This window comes from Seriola dumerili, unplaced genomic scaffold, assembly GCF_002260705.1.
Source record: "Seriola dumerili isolate Sdu_G_001 unplaced genomic scaffold, Sdu_1.0 BDQW01000035.1, whole genome shotgun sequence".
NCBI lineage: Eukaryota > Metazoa > Chordata > Actinopteri > Carangiformes > Carangidae > Seriola > Seriola dumerili.
Genome location: NW_019174290.1, coordinates 32,722 through 52,614, shown reverse-complemented (window position 1 = coordinate 52,614; position 19,893 = coordinate 32,722). Strand labels below are relative to the sequence as shown.

At 40.4% G+C, this 19,893-nt stretch overlaps 1 non-coding gene across 1 annotated transcript; it reads right to left on the bottom strand.

Annotated features, from left to right (window-relative positions):
• Positions 1-852: 852 nt before the first annotated feature.
• On the bottom strand, positions 853-925 carry trnar-ccg. The gene has a single exon. It is a non-coding gene; the product is annotated as a tRNA-Arg (tRNA).
• Positions 926-19,893: the final 18,968 nt, after the last annotated feature.

The window sequence follows — 19,893 nt, the reverse complement described above, 5'->3', positions numbered from 1 at the left end:
GGTTTAATGTTCTCGTTCACAAGCCGCTTTTCAGAGTGTAACTGGTTATTTTTGGGGTCTATGAATCACCACGTCCGAGGAGAGGCAATTTTTCTTTTCAGCTGATTTTATTATCAACAGCAATATTCTCAAAGGGACTGGGAGCAGGTGCCAGAGCTTGGCATCCCTCCCTGTGGCTGGATGCTCATGAGTCATTGTGATCTGTAAACAAAAATAGGGCAAAGAGGGTTTATTCTTAGAAGTCTGATTAGATTCTACAAACTAACTCTATCTATCTATCTATCTATCTATCTATCTATCTATCTATCTATCTATCTATCTATCTATCTATCATTCCTTTCAATCTTCCCTGTTCTCCTCTGCGTCTCATTAACTTCTCCTCTCTCCTGCTCATCTTTTTCACTCTGGAAATGAGCCCTAATCCTCAGGGGATTCTTCAATATTTGGAAGTTCCCATTTTCACTGTAATTGATATTTTATTAGGCTGTAAACCATAATGACAGTTCTGCTCTATGAAGCATAACTACAGTGCTCAAACTGGCCTCTGGGGGCCACAGAGACCATCCATCATGGCAGTAGCCCACCTAGTAATGTTCAATGCTTATTATGACCTTCGCAGTTTTATATGGAGAATGTTTTAAAGAACGTTGTGAGCGACATTTTAGATTCCAAAATAGCAGGTTCATTTCTTAAACATCCAAAGTATTAAATGAAATTGCTCGGTCTTGAAATTCAAATGGTTTCTTCCCTTTGGCAACCATCTGAGGGCGCCGGTGAACCCAAATGGTAAGTGACAAGTAAGACAACTTTTTGATATTAATGTGAGATTGAAACATTAAATGTGATGCTTTTCAACCCAGGTGGGACTTGAACCCACAATCCCCAGCTCCGGAGGCTGATGCCTTATCCATTAGGCCACTGGGTCAGAAATCATAAATCAAAATGATCAAATATATACAAAAACATTGTCAGACAAAGAATTTCAAAGTGCCAAAGGAGTGCCCCATTTTGATTCCTGCAAATGTAATCCAGTCCGCAGAGATGTACAAAGAATGAAACGGTTGTATGTGGTTTTCCAGCGTGTCTATAAGAGATGACAAGTGTACCAAACTGGGCCACTGAGCTGAAGTCGTAGGATGTATTTAAAAACAGAAAATAGAAAAGAAAATTCAGACTTTCTCTGGCTCCCAGACGACAACACTCACATATCCCCAGAGCCCTTAAAAAAAGGTTCTGGCGTCTGTTTACCCGCTTAAAATATGACGCCTCTCTGAAAACGTGTCACTATCAACTCTGCAAGATCGTAAACATTATTTCCCTTGGAGGTAAAAGGAAACGATGCAGTATCTCGGTTTGTTTCCCTGCATCATGAGCTGAGTCTCCGCACACTGCCTTGGAGGAGTTTTCAGGTCACTGACTGACAGCCAGTAACAGCGCAGAGGAGAGAGCCAGAAAGAAGATGTATACAGAGGGATGGTCCGCAGCCTCCTTAATCTCTTCTTCTCCGGTCAGCTAATCAGTTATGGTCAAACAATTCGGCAATCCATCCACATATAGGCTACTGTGGACCAGTAAAGCCATCAGTCAGTACATCTATCAGGAAAATGAGTGCAGTCCAAAGCAGGGAGGGGATTACAAAAATCGTGCAGAGGAGAGAGCCAGAAGGAATAAGGGCAGCAGACTTGGCGTGGGATGTTGATTAAATTATGGACGTCCGCCATCTTGCTGCCCTTATGTTTTGCTTTTCCTATGAAAACAGTTAGTATGACAGATGGAGCGGACTCCATTCCAGCCAACAGAACACAATAATGTCTTGTCTTTACTCAAATCTTATTAGACAGTGACCTCAATATTTACAATCGGTATGAACAAACACGAAACATTGGAACATCATCGCCATCTAAAAGCCCTTCCAGAGCAATATTTCCCCACATTCTGTGTTTTGTTGTGTGAGTGACATGATTTGAAACCAAAGAACAGTAAAACTCATGCTGGAGGGACTTTTTGCATTGGATTTCACAATATTTCATTGTTTTGTTAACATGATGAGCTACTGTTACAGGCACAAATCAAGTAGCTATAATCTAAATTAAGGAAAACTCCTTTAAAAAGCTTGCAGCTGACTACAGTAATGGGCAGAAACCATCTCCATACATTGTTTTTGAGATGTTTATTACTGTGAAGTAAAAAAAAAGCTGAGGATGTCTTTGGAAGTCTGGAATCTACTTCTCGTCCATTTTAAACTGGCAGAATTTTTATGTGAAAAAACACATTATATCAGTAGGGAAACTATGGAGAGTGGAGAAGTGACTGCCAGCTGAAAAAAAACAAGCTGTGACCGACTTTTCTTGGCCAGAGACACTGATGATTGTCCACAGATGTTTTCTTCTCTGGTCAGTCAGCTGTTTGGGAAATGAATGGACATGAGGTGACCTACTAGTTGAAGGTTGATTATGAAGCAAACGCCACTATATCTCTATAGACGCAAGAGTATATCAAACAGAAACATTTGGTGAAGACGTAATGTATCACCATGATTATCCATGTAAGATAAGACTTGATAAATAGCCAGGGGTTTTGCCTTTCACTCCTTCATAAGTTAACATGAGAACATCACATAACATTTCCCTAATGCTGTATAACTTGGCAGGATTTGAAACCACAATTCCCAGCTTTGGAGGCTGGTGCCTTACCCATTAGGCCACTGGTCCTCTGATAACCGTGGTGCAGCATGAGAAAATAGACATAGGGGCCAATCCTATCATGTTTAGAGAAACACTCAGAAAATATCAGCAAGCCAAGAACAGGCCAAGCCAAGAATTTATACTTTTTGCTGAGCAAGCATCTCTCTACACATGATGAGCTGCAGTATCACTTTGCATGAGTCATCGTTTTCCAACGGAGAAAGCAAAGACGACGGACCTTATAGCAGTGTTACCTTGAGATGCTGCACTCTGCTTGGATTTTACACCTCTCTGCTGCGCTCAAAATTATATCAGATTTGACTTTGACCTTTTAGTTAGCTGTATCCAGTCTTGACTGAGAACCTTTATTAGACTTGTTTTGTCTTCTGACTCACAATTGGCAAATGTTGTTACTAAACCTACGCCACAGAGGCTGCTGTCTGAAGCAATTCAATTTTTGCTGAACACTGATTGGGAGCAATTATGGCATTCAGTGTCCAGTCAAAGAAAAGTCAACGAGGTCTGAACCACGAAAGCCTTATACAGCGTGTTTTTAGAAAATGAACTGGGAATCTATTGAACTGCAGTCAAATGCTCTACCACTGAGCTACACCCATACATTTCTCAACACAAGGCCAATCATTTTGGGACATTTGTTGTTTAAAGTCCAGAAAATAAGACCTTTTTATCTAATATCAAAGTACTGGATTCATTATAACAAGGGGAGACTGCCCAGAGGAAAAGAAAATCAGAAAAGAGATCTTAAAGGTGTTTCATTTATTTCTCCTAGACAGCTATGAGATCTGAGAGAAACCTAAAATGAGACCATAGCTTATTTCTCCTGTCCTCAGTTTTTTTTTCTCCAGGAGAAAAAGACTCACAAAATCTCAAATTACTCTCCTTTTAAGTTTCAAATGACTTCCTATCAAGCTCTGAAATAATTCTTAGATTTTCTCAACTTCTGTGCCTCTTTTTGATCTCAGGCAGAGAAATCGAAAAGAGTTCTCTCTAAACTCTAAACTCAATCTATTCCAATCCCAACCTTTAGTTTCACAAATTCATAAATCTCACACTGAGCTCAGACAGAGCAAACAAAGAGCACTCTGCAAACACTCAACCCCTCATGTACAGTTGAAGTCAGACGTTTGCATAAACTTAAAACTCGTTTGTAACCACTTGGAAGATTTCATGTTATCTATAGTTTTGCCATATCTGTAAGGGCATCTATTTTGTCCATGACACAAGTAATTTTTCCAACAATTGTTTGTTTGAGGGACTGGTGTACTTCATAAAAATAGATGGCATCATGAGGAAGAACAATTATGTGGATATACAGTATTGAAGCAACATTTCAAAACATCAGCCGGGAAGTTAATGCGCGGTCGGAAATGGTTCTTTCAAATGGACAATCACTCCAAAGGTGTGGCAAAATGGCTTGAGAACAACAGGAGGCATTGGAGTGGCCATCAGAAAGCCCTGACTTCATTCCAATAGAAAATTGTGGAGAATTAAAAAGGCATATGCAAGCAAGGAGGCCTGCAACCCTGACTCAGTTCACCAGTTCTGTTGGAGGAATGGGCCAAAATTCAGCAACTTATTGTGAGAAGCTTGTGGAAGGCTACCTGAGACATTTGACCCAAGTTAAACAATTTAAAGGCTATGCCATAATCACAAAGTGTCTGTAAACTTCTGGCACACTGGGATTGTATGAAAGCTGAAATAAATCATTCTCTCTACAATTATTCTGACATTTCACATTCTTAAGTAAGTAGTTAAGTAGTGATTTTAACCTAACCTATTATTGTAGCCTGAATGAATTGATTGGAAAATGATTATAGGCAGTAAAGCACTTGCTGGTATTACCAAAATTATATGTTTCTTTTAAGTGTTCCACTGGCCAGTTTTGTTTCATAGACTGCTTCTTAAAAGTTTATTGCAGACTGAGTTGTCATGTATTAATTTGACATTGTAAAATAAAACAAAGGTGATTTATTCTTGACTGGAGATCAATAAAGTTACCATTAAAAAATTCACCACACGGGTCTGTGCATGAAGTAAAATTCTTCTGCAGTTGTTCACGTTTTATAATGAAAAATGCCAGCTTGGGGGGTAATTGCCTAATTTAATTGTCCTACTTATGCTACGTGTAAATGTATGTTGACATTTGTGAGCTCGTTCTTCATTAGCCGATGTTGCCTCAACGCTTTGCGTGAGCCGGAAACAGAAACAGCTCGTCTTCAAAGTAAAGGTTGCGTGTTTTGAACAAACTGGCTGCAGCACTCAATTTAAAAGTGCAATGTATAAGATCTGCCCAGAATTTTAGTTTAAAATGTTCAAAAAAATGAACTAACACCATCAAGAGTATGTGAAGGAGCCACAGTGATGATGTCATGACCAAGACCCCCATCTATTGTATTTCAGAGGTATCTACTGAAATGAGCATGCTAACCAACTAGCCGCGTCCCGGACCGTGTTGTAATACCACCTACACACACTAGATGCTGTGTGAGTCAGTGGCGCGTGTAGTCTGCCCTCAGTCCCACAGAGAAGAAGAGCTTCCTCCTGAGCTTGAAGTTACGCTACAGCTCCCGACTTAAAAAAAAGAAACGCACAGATGTCTGAAGCGCCTAGAAAGCGAAGTTTATCTCCATCCCGAAGAACCGCTCCGGCAAGAAACCACATTCAACGGCAAAGAAGCAAAACACGGGTGGATGCCGGGGTGTGTTTTTCTTTCCAGGAACAGCAGGTTCAGGATCCATTGCCTAATACTGTATTTATTTTAGCATGTTCATATCTGTCCTTAATATTTATTATATACACACACAACAGACCTAACATGTTGAATGAATATAAAGAACTTGTATGATCGGTAGGTAGAAAAAAAGGTGTGAATGTGGCTGCCATTGTAAAGCGCTTTGAGTGGTCGATTGTCATGACCCGTCAAGTGACTTGAGTTCATGGTTCCTTGTCTTTAATGTTTCCCTGTGTTTCCTGTTTTATTTTGGTAACAATTGTCTTGTCTTGTTTCAGATCCCACGTCCTGTCAAGTTTCCCTCCTGTGTGATTACCTGCCCCGCCCTAATGTGTTTCACCTGTGTCTCATTGTCTCACCCGCCTTAAGAGTATTTTAGTCCTTGTCTTCCCCTCATTAATAGCCAGATCGTCTTTACCACCGTGTGAGCGTCCCAGCATTCTCTCGTGTAGTCCCTCGTGTTTATGTGATATTAACTGCTTTTTAACCATAGATTTTTGCCTGCCAGATTGACTGATCACCCGTGTACCGATTTTGGACCGATTAAACCTCTGAACCTGACCCTCGCCTGAGTCCGCTTTGTGGGTCCACATCCAGTGTGTGTCTGACAGTGGATGAGACCAGAAAAGCACTGAGTAAGTGCAATCCATTTACCAAATCAAACTATCCACTACATTGCTGTGTAGCATGATTGTTTGAATGTGTCACGCATAACTCTGCCCAGTATGAATCATAGCTGCCGATAAGGGGACGACTGAACATTAACTTCCAATCAGCATGGAGAACAAACCTCTCATTTCCAAGAAAACATTCAAGTTTTTAGGCCAAGTCTGAAAACTCCCTAAGACGCCCTAAAGTATTTGGCGATTCTAAACAGCCTCTCTGACCTCAAAACCTCGACCAAGTAGGTCTTGGACTCGGAAACATATTTTGCATTGCACAACTGAAATAGCGATATCAAACTCTTAACAGCTGGCCCAAAGTAAACAAACACACTTAAGTGCTTTTGGGGAAGAATTCAAACGTGATTTTTTCTTTTTTAAATAATTAGTTTGAATAAATGAACACTGACACAAAATATCCAGCCATGCTCTGGGAAATGCCGAGTGCATGAACTGTGTGTTGACCTCGACGTGCATTTTATACCTGCTCAGAAACAGTCGGAGGTTAACCCCATCGCATGCGTCTTCATCAACACGGTCAAACCACAGAATACATTCTGCCCAGTCTTAACGCTGCAGATACAGCTATGGCTTGTGTGGGTGTGCGAGTGTTTGTGTGTGGTAATAACTTTGTCCACAGCAAAATGAAATCCACTTAATCTCCATCCAGTAGTTTACTTGCTGTCCTCGGGGCTGCTAGATTAAAACATCTTCACTGCACTTGCTGAACCGTGAACACTGGCCTTGCAGTAGTGTAAAGCAGTGTCCTCATGCACAATAGGATTTACAGACAAATTTTTCACAGTCATGGAACAACTAAGTACATGCCATGGATGCAGGCTAAGATGTAGTGCATTTATCATCATAACTCGAAGAAAGACACGGGAGCGTAAAGGGAGGCTGTTGTTTACTTGACCATGACCATAAGCTTTTGAGAAAGTGGCACAAGTTACATTCATTGTTAAATTATTTGGAAATTTTGTTTTATTATCAAGTAACTTATCACCTTCACTAATCAAATAGGAATTACAGCAACATGCTCTGGTTGAAGTGCAGCTTGATACAAAAACTTAGCTAAGTAGAACATTTTTTTCAAGGATTTTTTTAGTAACAGAAGAATAAAAGAGCAGAGAAATATAGAAAGAGCAGATATATAAATGATTCGAATAGGAGTCCGTCTGTAATAGAGCCTTGGGTTCACTGGGTAAATGCAACATTTCTAGTGCTAAGTACACGGTCTTACAAAATGTGCACTTAAACCTTCTTTTTGGTATAAAACACTGTAAAACTCTGCATCCCTTCCAACTCATGGAAAAGAGGCATCTCATTACTTGGCCTTTTTAATGTTGTAGCAACTTTAGGACTATTATAACTAAGCTCATATGATTAAAAATAAGTTCACTGAGGTTCTGACATTGGGTACAAACAACGGCTTGGTCATTTATATCAAGTTAAATGGGGCACATTTCATTCATCCCGTACAGAAACAATTCTGTGATCATTTCTCTACTAGAATGTCTGCAGCCATTTGCAAAGCACTGCTAATAAGCAGGGGCACAGTACTATGCAGTACAGCAGTGTGCTCCTGTCTTTATTGCAGATAGCACTCATTTCCTTTTTTTATCATAGCAAAGATGTTACCTCATCTAAGAAAATAAAGCAAAATAAATCCGGCCCATACTTGAGCCACATGATTGTTTTCTTCTGGCCCAGTATACGCCTGGTACCACGGCCCAAATCTGGCCCATATACAGCATGATTGTAAGATGCTACTTCCACATCTGGAAGAATTCTGAGGCACACACAGAGAAATAGCCAGAGTCTGCCCAGATGTGGAAGTATATGGGCCAGACTCGGGCCGAGGCCCCAGGTGTATGTTGGGCCAGAAGTTTCATTTTGCTATCTGGGAAGAAAAGACAAGTAACTGAGTCAAATGACATGACAGATAGGGTTGTGTTTTCTGGAAAGTAAACAAAAACACAATACATGCCGAACAGTGAACAGAGCTGAACAAGTGCGTATACATATACAGCTTAAAGCAAACTAAACTTTTTAATACAGTTTAATCAAGTAAGTTTGCAATACTATTTAAGATTGTATATGTTTCCATTTATACGGCTGGTAGTTAGTCTGGTAACATATTGGGCGGTAGAAGGCAAGAGCTCATGTCATGTGAGCATATGGTTTCGGAGGTGCCAGCGTAAAATTTGATTTGTATTGAAGCATCAAAAAACAAACAGAAAGTATTTGTTTGTTCATTTTTGGCTAGGCACTTCATAACAAAGCGACAGACTGTGCCAGCACAATGCTGACTAGGCTCTTCCCCTCTCTAACACTGTTGATAAGTACTACTGTTATTGAATTACCAGTCTTCTGTTTTAGATTTGTGGTGTTGAGCAGAGAATTCCTGTAAAGTGCACTTTACAAGCATCATTTAATTGGCTGCAGTATTCTTTTCCACTACTGCTGCTGAAGTGGTGAAGGTCAAATCTGTCTCTGCTGCCTCTTCTTCTCTTCCACTCATCAACAGTTTGCGCTGTAGGCCTACTTGTTTCTATGTGTGGTTGTGTTTGTGTATCTCGGAACTTCCTGTTTGTTATTCATAGTCACAACAAAGCAGCTCATACAGCTGTGTTCACAAGAAGGTCATAGTTTTATGGGAGTGTTTTTGTCATTTAGCCCAGTAATAGACTGGTGACCTGTGCAGGGTTTACCTGGGGCAAAACATGAGCCGCTGGCCTCCTTTCTGTTTATGCAAACATTTAGCATGTTGCTATGCTATGTCAGCATCAATCCAGTGCCTCTGATGTTTATGTGGACTCATTTCCTGGGGAAGAATGTGTGAGCCAAATTTCATGGCAATCAATCCGATACTTGTGAAGATGTAACACTGTGGACAGCGGCAATGGAAAAAACAAACTAACCAGCTGACGTTGCCATCCACGGAGTAGATAGACATTTAACTTTCGCTGGATTGATTAAGGTTAATGGCCCTCTCCAAAACTGACAGCTGTGAAACTCCAGTGTCGGCATATTATTCCGCCTTATTAAGTCTTTCATACAACCTAATAACTCTGTCAGGGATACACAGAGACTGTACGTCAAATGGAAAGCTTTGTTCAAGATCAATGGTGCACACAAGCAGTTCGATTAATTTAATGGAACACAAACAACCTGATGGTCGGGGGTGCACTGTAACTAAGTATTTTTACTTAGTACTAGTACTATACTTATATGTTTTTCATGTATGTGTACTTTACTTGCATTTTTTTTTCTTTTTTTTTTTTGGAAACTTTTGGCTTTGACTCCAGAACACTTACAAAATAATAAGAAATACGTAAATGTCAATGCTTGTCCCTTTGTTGATTCAATTGTGTTTTTATGGCCATTTCTATTGGCTTTGTATCATAACTTCTACAAATAAATCAGTGCATTCAGTGGCTTGTTTCAGAGTCATTAGGTTCTGTAGTACACTGTGGAATAATACAACAATGAGTTGACATGAGAAAATGTCCTTAAAAAAAAAAAAAAGCGTACTCTAGTACTTAAAGTCAAGTAAAGATTTGACTGAATAACTTTCACTTGTATTGGAGTAATATTTGATCTGGAATATCTATATTATGTCCATGTTTTGTCCACATCTACTGAAGGGTCAAATCTGACTGCGATGAAAAGATAAACACCATCATGCAGGGGCAGTTTTCATTTGCTCTTTCATTTCTGGAATTTACCAATATATGAGATGTATTTTATCTGAATCACTGAGATGATCTTTGACAAAGATGAAATGTTGTAAGATTGTGTGTATTCAGGAATAAGAGACCTTCATCAGCTGCAACCTTCATGTTATGTTGTGATTTTAGGCCACTGGACTTACCATTGTTGTCAAATCATATTAATTTTGACTCACTACTGTAATGCCTGTTGTGGTGCCATGACAAAAAAAAAAAAAAAAAAAACAGCTAAGAAACTTTTTTTTTAAAAAAAAATTCTTCAAAGGGGGAAAAAAACTTTTCTGCTTTTTTTTTTTTTTCCTTCCCCTCCTCCATCTCTCCACTGCTCCCTTGGGCTCCTCTCCCACTCCTGCTTTGCAATGATGGGTTAAACAGCTGAAGGCTGTGTGTTTTCATTGTGGTTGAGATTTATCTTGGGAGAAGTGGTTACACTGGGAGAGAGGGAGGATGTGGGAGGAGGGTGTTGAGTGTGTGCAGAGGTCCAGCAGGAAATACGAAAACAGAAGGAGAAACAAAAGTATTACTAAAGACAGGATGGGGAAAGAGGTAGGACTTTGAAGCACATATTTCCCACAGGCTATGAACAATATCTGTGCTCATAAAGACCTGAAGTCATGCCTTCTGTCTCAGCTAGCCTCCAACAAATTCCTGCAACGCATCAGAAGTTTTGGTGGAAAGTTTTTTGTTTCCCTGAAAAGCTAAAATATGAGACTAAATTTGAAATGTATTTAAATAAGATTTTAACACAAAGATAAAACACTAATTTTGTTGGCAATAAATAACTGCATTTCCCCTGAGGCTTTTACAGTGTCCCAATAGCTAAAGGGGGATTTCTAAGTGTCCACTAAGGGGTTACTGCAAAGCTACACAGTCTATGCTGTAGCCGCAATCGCCTTAGAAGCTGTAGCTTACAACTCCAAAATATATCTACATGTCTATACGATAGTTATATGTTAGCACTATGGCGATGCCACGTGAAGACCGCAAGAAGAGTGACTGGTCAGCTTTGGCTGCTTGTGTTTTCTCCTGTGCATTTCCAGTGGAGACTGTTGAGAGTGAAAACAACGTTAAAAAAGGCTCAGTAACTGTAGCAAATGACCAACCCACTTAAACTAAACCTGTGTCGTAGATATCAATGGTGAGACCATTGTTAACCCCTTGTGTCAAGTATAAATCCAGTTGTTAAGACTCATGGGATACAGTAAGTTGTTGTAGAACGTCATTGACCAAATATCTTAAGTAAAATGTGGTGTTCAAACTTTATTAGTCAGTACAGTGCAAGAGATACCCATTGGTATTGTTGGGAAAACAGAGGAACATGTTGTAGCTCTGTAGAAATGAACCCTGAGCGGTGAAACCCACTGAAGTTACTGAAGTTCGTAGCTTGCTACAAAAATGTGAAGAAGCAGGAAATCTTGAGAGAAACTTCATCAGCACAAGCGACACGTCATTAACAGCTTGGTAAAGATGACACTGAAGGCCGTTCAGATGGTTAAGTATTCAGCATAGATCAAGATACAAGCCAAGCACGCAGTCAGAGAGAAAACAGTCCAGCATTAAATCAGTATAAGGGGCTGTGTTGGTGAAGGCATGTTTCACTATGATTGGTCTTAACATGGCGTAACCATAGGAAAGTAAAGTGAAACCATAAACCTACAGCTCTTTTAATCAGGGTTTAGTGTCCCGAGTATTTTTGGGGATGGTTTTCTGATGAGCTGCTCAGTGCATTTTTCTAACGTGAGCTTAAAAACTTTCCTAAATACTAAGTGACATAAGACTGTAGCTGTGTTTCCGGCCGGTATAGGTTGGATCTGCGCCTCTTCTGGGTGTCTCCTACAAGTTCAAAACAAGGCTGCATTTCTCAGAACCATTTGGAGGACCCTTGTGTATGAGATAACCTTGTAAAGCAATTATGACATTTTCAGCCTTGAAATGAAGACTTTGAAGGAGGAGGCCTAGCCCCCCAAACGGGACACAGCTTGTGTATTTATACCCAGGTTAATGGGGATCAGGTGTGAGTCGTTGCCCAAGCTGTCTCCGTCTACTGACTGGCACTGGAGACCCACCGTGGTGGCCATGATGCCATTGAATTTCCTGTACTACCTTAAAGAAAAGGGTAGTTTATTGATGTATGCATGTCATGCCAATATAATAAAAGTGCAAACAGTGAGTGAGCAGAGAGAACAATGACAACAGAAAAGAAGGAATGGATGCTTTGCCAGAGATCTTTAAAGTTCTTGCGTGGGCTTTATGCCCTGAGCAAACCACAGCACAGACACACATGCAAAAATCAAATACATGACCCAAACTAGCCGGCGGAAAATCACAGTCTAACACTGAACACACTCAGAGAAACACAGGCACATGGGTGACTCATAAAAAGAGCACTGTAGTTTTGCTTGTGTGCAGCAGTGAAAGTCAGAAATTTGAAGGAGGTAAACACATTTTTTTTCTCATGTTTATATTTAGGGAAGCATTTTCTTTTCCAATTGGTGCAACAAGAAAACCAAAACAAAGACGAAGAGGGAAAAGAGACATCAGAGGAGAGAGAAGCCGACAAAAGAGAAGGAGTGAGAGATAATAAGAGACAGGCAAAGATGGAGAAACCTCATTATATTTTCTTACGAATGCATGAAGAGCTCTGATTAGCTTGACCCACATCCACTCCCTCTGAAACTGACATTTAATCAAGGCTTTGAAGAACCGCAGCTCATGGTAACTGCCTGCTGTTTACCACTATAAAGAGGAAGTAAGTGGAGGAGGAAAAGCAAAGGGACTTGATGTTTTGGAGTTGGACACACTAATTTGGATCAATTAGTAAGTGAACTTTACATGGCAAACATTTTCCCATTGGCTGCAGCATTTTCAGACTTTTTCTAAAAGCAATAACAATGGATTTATTGAAATGTTTACTGGTCCTAGATCCTAAATCTCATGATAATCACATATGTGTAATTACATGGCAATCCAAAGGGTTTGAAGTTGCTCAGCTTTGTATACAGTGGATGGGAGGCAAAAATACATGGAGTAAAAAACAGTTGTCAGGTTAATCACCAGTGGACGTGGCTTTAGAGAAACTGGAGGCTTATGTGGGATATACAGATGAGGATGCAGATGGTTAGAAAAAGGAAGAATACATCTGAGTACCAGCTCTGTGCTGCATCATAATAACTGAGCTTTAGACAAAGTAGAGTATTAATTCAGGAATACAGAAACAAAATGGAGCAAGTCTTCTGAATTTTCTTGTGTTCTAATACAACATTTTAGTTCTGTGTGTGTGTGTGTGTGTGTGTGTGTGTGTGTGTGTGTGTGTGTTGTGTTGTGTTGTGTTGATAGATGCTGTTGTCCCACAATCCAAAGAGAGAAGAGGAGTTTCCCACACCATGTGGCAATATGGGGATGAAAAATGAAGCCAACATGTAAGTGCCAAAAACTTTAGTTCCTTGAATGACCACTTGAGGCTGGCTCCAAAATCGAGTAAATCCCCACAGACTGTCATGGTAAAATGCCCAACTTTACAGCAGAAATAAACATGTTTACAGCCTGCATGACGAATGTACGGGGGGGGGGGCTTAAAGTTATGCATAATTTAGGGTGTGCGCATTTGCCTGACATGTGTGAGTGTATGCTTGCTCTACCTCTTTGCCTATATTTGGATTACCCAAGAGTTGGATGCAGTCAGGTACTGCCAAGTTGGCAACGGTGGGGCAGCCCGCTCTGAGCTTCAAAACCGCTCCTCAGAGACCTGGCCTTGATACATACTAGTAGCCCATTAACATGTTTTTATTTAACATGTTACTATGATAAAAAAAATGCTTCATTTTTGACAAGTGGAAACTCTGAGCTGCCGTTACCTGGAACTGTTGCTGAGTCACTCCAGACCAAAGTCTTAGACCAGCAGACAGGGGTCATACTGCAACATGAGATCATTTCCTCACTTCTTTTGACACTAATTAAAACTAATGCAACATACGCTTCCTGCCTACCCTTGCAGGACTCATAAAATTATCTTCAGTTTGCAATTTTAAGAAGAGTGATGATGCCATCGGTTGTGAAACAGACTGACTGACAAGTCTCTTACTATAAAATGCAAAGAGTAGGCTATATGAACATGAGTGGGAGAGTGACATGTGAGCATTTGGTCATGGGAGAGAATAGCAGTGGGAGGCTGAGGAATACAAAAACAAGCAAAAGCATAAAAAAGGGTAGAAAGCTGTGGGAACAGAAATATGAGTCTGAATAAGAGAAGAAAGAAACGGTGACAGCACAGCAAGAGGGAGAAGGTAGATAGCAGCGCACAAAAAAGAATAAAAGGCAGGAAAACCGAGAGAAAGAGGAGGAAGAGGGTGACCTAGAGGAAAGAGGATTCAAAGTTACTTGGAAAAAAAAGCTGAAAATTAGGAATATAAGAGGAGGATATGGGAATGAAACAGAAATGACCCCAAAGCCACAGAATGGGAAAAAGTCCATCAAGGCAAGCTCCAATCAAATAGACAGCATGACCGGGAGATGAAAAGACCTAAATGATGTGAGGGAGTGGGGATGGAGAGCAGGGAGGACAGGAGATGACAGACGGAAGGAAGAGGAGAAAATTGGATTGAAAGAGTGAGGAAGATAATAGAGTGAGAACGAGAAGGAAGAAGGAAAATGCCGGGTGTAAAAAGACAGTGAAAAGAGGGAGAGAGAGAGACCGGATGAGAGAGTGCTACATGCTACATGGTGTTGAGTGAGACTTCAGAACAGTCAAGAAATAAAAAGTCTGTTTCTTTTTGCAACCTCAGCCTTATTGTTGTAGTTTTGGCGTTTACAATGCAACTGATCAATCTGTTATATAATATACAGGTTATATTTGGAAGGCAAACAAAAGAAACCACGACTACACGACGTTACTCTCTACCTTTAACTTAGAGATAATTCTAATAGAAAGCTAAATAATGAAAATACTGCATGTCAAAATGAGAACTGTAATTTAAAGTGATCAAGTTATCTCACCTCTACTCATCCAGGGAAGATTGCCAGGGCAGTTATGCATGGTTTCAACCCCCTTTTCACATTTCCCAGTTCAGTGCATATTCCTCTATGACTTACAGTTTAATTAAAACTAAAGTGAAAGGGCAAAAGTGAAGTATATAAAATTTTAATTTCATGTATCTATCCAAATTTGGCCTGAGCTAATGGAGTTTTAGCAGAGCGGTGCACAGAAGGTTGCTCCAAGGTTTATGTGTCTGACTCATAAACGCAGAGTTATTGGAGACGGGGGGATACAAAACACTTCCCTTTCCTCAGAACGTGTTCAATGCAATGGAAACTCGTCAGGGAGAGAGAGCGAGAGAGAGAGAGAGAGAGAGAGAGAGAGAGCGAGGCGTTATGAATAAGACACAGACAGACACTGACACAGAGCTTACATGAAATGAGACACAGAATCTAATGCAAAAAGTCTGTTTCTAAGCCACAAATAGTAGAAGGTATTTAGTATGGATGTGTGGATGATGTCTACAGAACTTTCATGATTTTTTAAAGCACAACACAAGATTTTAGAGTAATGCATTTCTGTTGTCCTTCTAGCACATTTCACAAATGAAGATTAAAAACTCATAACAAAAAAACCTTTCTGCACAACAAAACTTTTTTCATGCATTGATCACGCAGATCCTGCCGTACTTCAACTTAAGAGAGACTATTTGCAGAAAACCACAGGTATGTGAACCAATAAAGCTGCTGAAGCAAACAGAGGACAGATGAGAACCGACAGAGTCACCGAGACGATACAGTACACAGTTAGGGCTGGATCTGAGTCTGTAGCAGTTAATCAAAGTCATTCATTGCGTCATGGTGGCAAACCGAAACTCTAGCTGTGAAACAACCTGCTTGAGGTACGGAGAGAAAGCCTACTGTTCGACATGACTTTGAGTTTGGATAATTCTGCAAAACCCTGGATTACAGTCAATGATTCTGTGAGGCTCCACTGCAAAAACGACCTCATTCCATCTGCCGCCTGTTCTCATATATACAGTATATATACAGTACTTACAATGTCAGGTCGAGGGATATTTAAATATTAACAGAACAGCCGGTCCAAGGGATCTTGGGAGAACTGTTTGCAGGTATATGTTGAAGAATCACAACACATTTTTAACCAACACAGACTTGATAACAAAAATCCAGTTCTTTGGTTTATCCTTTTTACCCCAGAGTAACACTTCTCTCTCTACCAGGTGATAATCAGGTATCATCTGGGAGCTGCTTCCTACCTGCTCCTTTTCAAAGCCCTTGATTTCATCACTCCCTTTGTCAGTGTAAGCTGTACGGCAGACCCCAGCATCTGAATAAGAAACTGCCTTACCCCATTGATCCCAGCGGTATTTACGTTCTGTCTGTCCCACCGTATAAATGTGCTAGCCTGATATTGTTCTTGGTTGGTTCACTTATTCATACCCGCTCACTGTGTCCAACTTTATCACCTAGAAATTATATTTTTATACAACTAAGCTGCAACAGCAAATACATGCTGGAAACATAATCGCTGGCTGGATTGTGTCCAGAGGGAAGGTTTTCTTTTTTAATGAATGAGACGCTACATTTATTAACAGCAGGTGTTGCCAGGAGGTGGTCGGGGTATTGGCTGTAGTACGAAGCGCACAAATGTCACACCGGAGACCAGGGTTCACATCCAGACTCCCATCTGTGGTTTCGGTTTAGGCACCAAACGCACATAAAAATGACTGAACTTGGTACAGGTGATCTCGCTAAATGAAGGGCACACTTCCTCCTGCACTGGCACTGGCATTGGACTCAAGCTGTGTGCTGCAAAATCATCCAAACAAAATACAGTACAATTCAGCTTGAGCTGATGCAAAGGGAAGGAAGATAAAGGGGCGTAGATAGAAAAAGTGAAACAGAGAAAGACATAATGTGAGCAATGGGCAAATAGAAACAGGTGTGTGTGTGTGTGTGTGTGTGTGTGTGTGTGTGTGTGTATGCCACTTTTATGCAATACATATTCTCCAAATCTCCTGGCTTTACGTGCGTGTATCTATATTTCTATATTTGAACATCTTCCGTTTAAAAGCCTTAAAAACCTTTCGAAGCTAAAGAAGATTATATATTTTAGAATTTAAGCAACACACCATTTTAGAGAGTTGGTATAAAGTCAAGGGGAACCAAAAAATTAAATAAATAAAGTGTGTGTGTCTATTTAAGTTAGACCTATAGCTGCTCCTCTGTTGCTTTCGGACTCACAGAGTTACTGCTTAGCTTTTAACAAGTATATTGCTCTCAGCCATGCACACACACTCTCTCACACACAAACACATGCAGGCAAGAGAGATGTGTAAGAGAGACAAAGTGAGAGGGAGAGAGAGAGGCTGCAGACACAATTTGAGTTGTATTCATCACACACACACTGCTCACTCTCAGGTCTCTCTCCCGCCATCTGTCTCATCTTCTTCCGTGTTGAGTTTCGACAGATGGGACCCAACGGTGTCACGCAGAGCTGGGAGATGACACAACTACTTAAGAAAAAAAAACAGAAAAAGAAAAAAAAGAAAAACGCTGGTAAAGATGTTAAGAGACAAAGACGAGCGAGAGACAGAGACGCAGAACAAAAGACAATGTGACAGAGAGACAGGCAGCACTATGAAAGTTTTATATTCCTTCAACAAGGTACCAGATGAACTGTGAATACTTTTGACATGTGGAGTTGCTCCGGGGAACACACATTCAGCCTCACTCACATCACTCTGAAACTTGATATTACAATGTGAATATTGAATATTTCTCAATAATGATTTTTACTACTGTAGCTGACAGCTGCACAAGACAGGATGTTAAAGGAGAAGTACACCAGGTTTCATCAACCCATGAAATTATTAGTTTATTTGATTTTTTAGTTGCATTAAAGGTCTCATATTCACACTTTTACAGTGTTTCATTTGAAGTGTTGATGCATATATATTTGTGGTTTTAAGAACCAAAACTCATAACAATGTAGTTTTACGTCTCTCTCAGGCTTCTCTCTGGAGCTCTAGTAACAACAGGTCGGTGAGCCAATCAGAACAGAGGAGGCTCTGAGTCTCTCCTCTGATTGGGTGACTGTTTTCTGAGTGATCAATTAAAGACATAACAGATTTCAGGTAAACACTCAGAGAAACCAAATCCTACAAGGTTGGAGGGTGGGATTCATGACATCACAAAGTTACAGAAGTCCTGACGGCTCGTTTTGAGGCACATTTTCTGAATACAGGCTGTGTGCATTTCTCTGTGGACTGACAATTTGATACTTTCACAGTTTAAGAGGAGAACCTAGACCTGCTTTATAATCATAAAAGACATGGAAATATACCTTTAGACTATATGGGAAAAAAATTGATTATAGCAGCTTCAAATTCATCCTTGCTGGTGCAACAAAAAGGTTACAACTGTGAATATCTATTCTATCTATTCCATCAATGAGACTCCATATATTCACCCTGTTTGCCCAGACGAAACTGTGGTGTCAGTATGTACAGTGCACTTCTGCGCCTACAGGAAGAGACAAACCTCAACTTAAAACTATGAAGACCACCACCCTCCCTATAAAGCCTCCTGATTTACTATGAACTGATAAGTTCAACAAACTCTGATCAGATGAACAGAGACGTGACCGTCACATCCGCAGCCAAGTCACGCAGGACCCTGATCCTGCTTGGGCCTGCAGCCAATGATAAATATGCATTCATACACAGTATAGCTGGGAGCCAAAGAGTAGAACAGAAACTTGGAGGAAGTATGGATTAACTTTGACCATATGGAGGCCAAAAGCAGTAAAGATTAGTGACTGCAGAGTTAGATGGCTAAATCAGGAGTGAGTGAGTGATAGCAGCCTTCCCTCCCTCAAAAGGAACCGAGCTGCTTTTAAGTAATTCACCCTGTGCACACTGTGTTATGGTTGTTCTGATGTTTTAGTCTCCTGTCATTTTGAATCATCAGTGGGGAAAAAAAGCATCTGAAGTTTTGTGACTTTTGAGTTGCTGTTGAATTCCTGAACTGAATGTTCCTGTTTGTGTCAGAAATGAATTAAATGTATTCATTTTTTAAGGGGTTACAAATGAATATTTAATCTTTTTTTTTTCATTACTATAAAATAAAAAAGTCAAAAGTTACTCTTATGCTCCATTAATAGAAAATTAAAATTCATCAAGTACCCATCATGCCAGTGGGGCTGAAGCATGACGATGATGTCGGGTTGTTTTCTGTCAAACCCTGGTGATATAAAATGCTGTGTAAGCCCTAACTGCACCAGTGCAGCTGCTGAGTGGCCTGCAGCTGCAGACATGTGGTTGTAAAGTGTGAACGTGGATAAATGTGAACATGAATCAGGAACTGTGTATACGTGAAAGACCACTGCCAGAGCTCAGAGTGTCTCCCCTGGTCACCCTTTGTGAGGAGAACACGAGCCACTCCCTTCACATCAAAGGCCCAGACAACCACAAACTAAAACAAATAGTGTGAAAATCACATTTCCAAGCGCTGTAAACCTGCTCGGCTGAGACGGACAGACTTTTAATGTCATGCCCTCACTTTTTGTCTGCACTTTATATTTAGTGTTTGATGTATCGGACTGTATTTATTGGATTTTAACTTCCTCTATCTATCTGTGTGTGCGTGTGTGTGTGTGTGTGTGTGTGTGAGGTCCTATGTCTGTCTGCACCCAAGTGTCCAGTTCGGCACAAAACTGTTTTGTGAGGTTATAGTGATTTGCTGTGTGAAATTTGACACGTCTTACATTTTATTTTACAAGAGACCAAAGTCTTTAGTGAATTATTGCAACTTCTACTCTTTTTGCCAACTCACAGCAACACACACACACACACACACACACACACTCACAGCAACACACATGCACACACACACACACACACACACACACACACACAGTCAATATAGTCATTGCATATGTCAGTTGTATTGTGTTGTTAAGTTTCGCTGAAGGCCATGTTCATAGGTGGTCTCCTCCATGGTCTACCCCCCACAGAGAGAAATACAGATCCTGTCAATCAATATTACATGTATGTGTGTGCTCG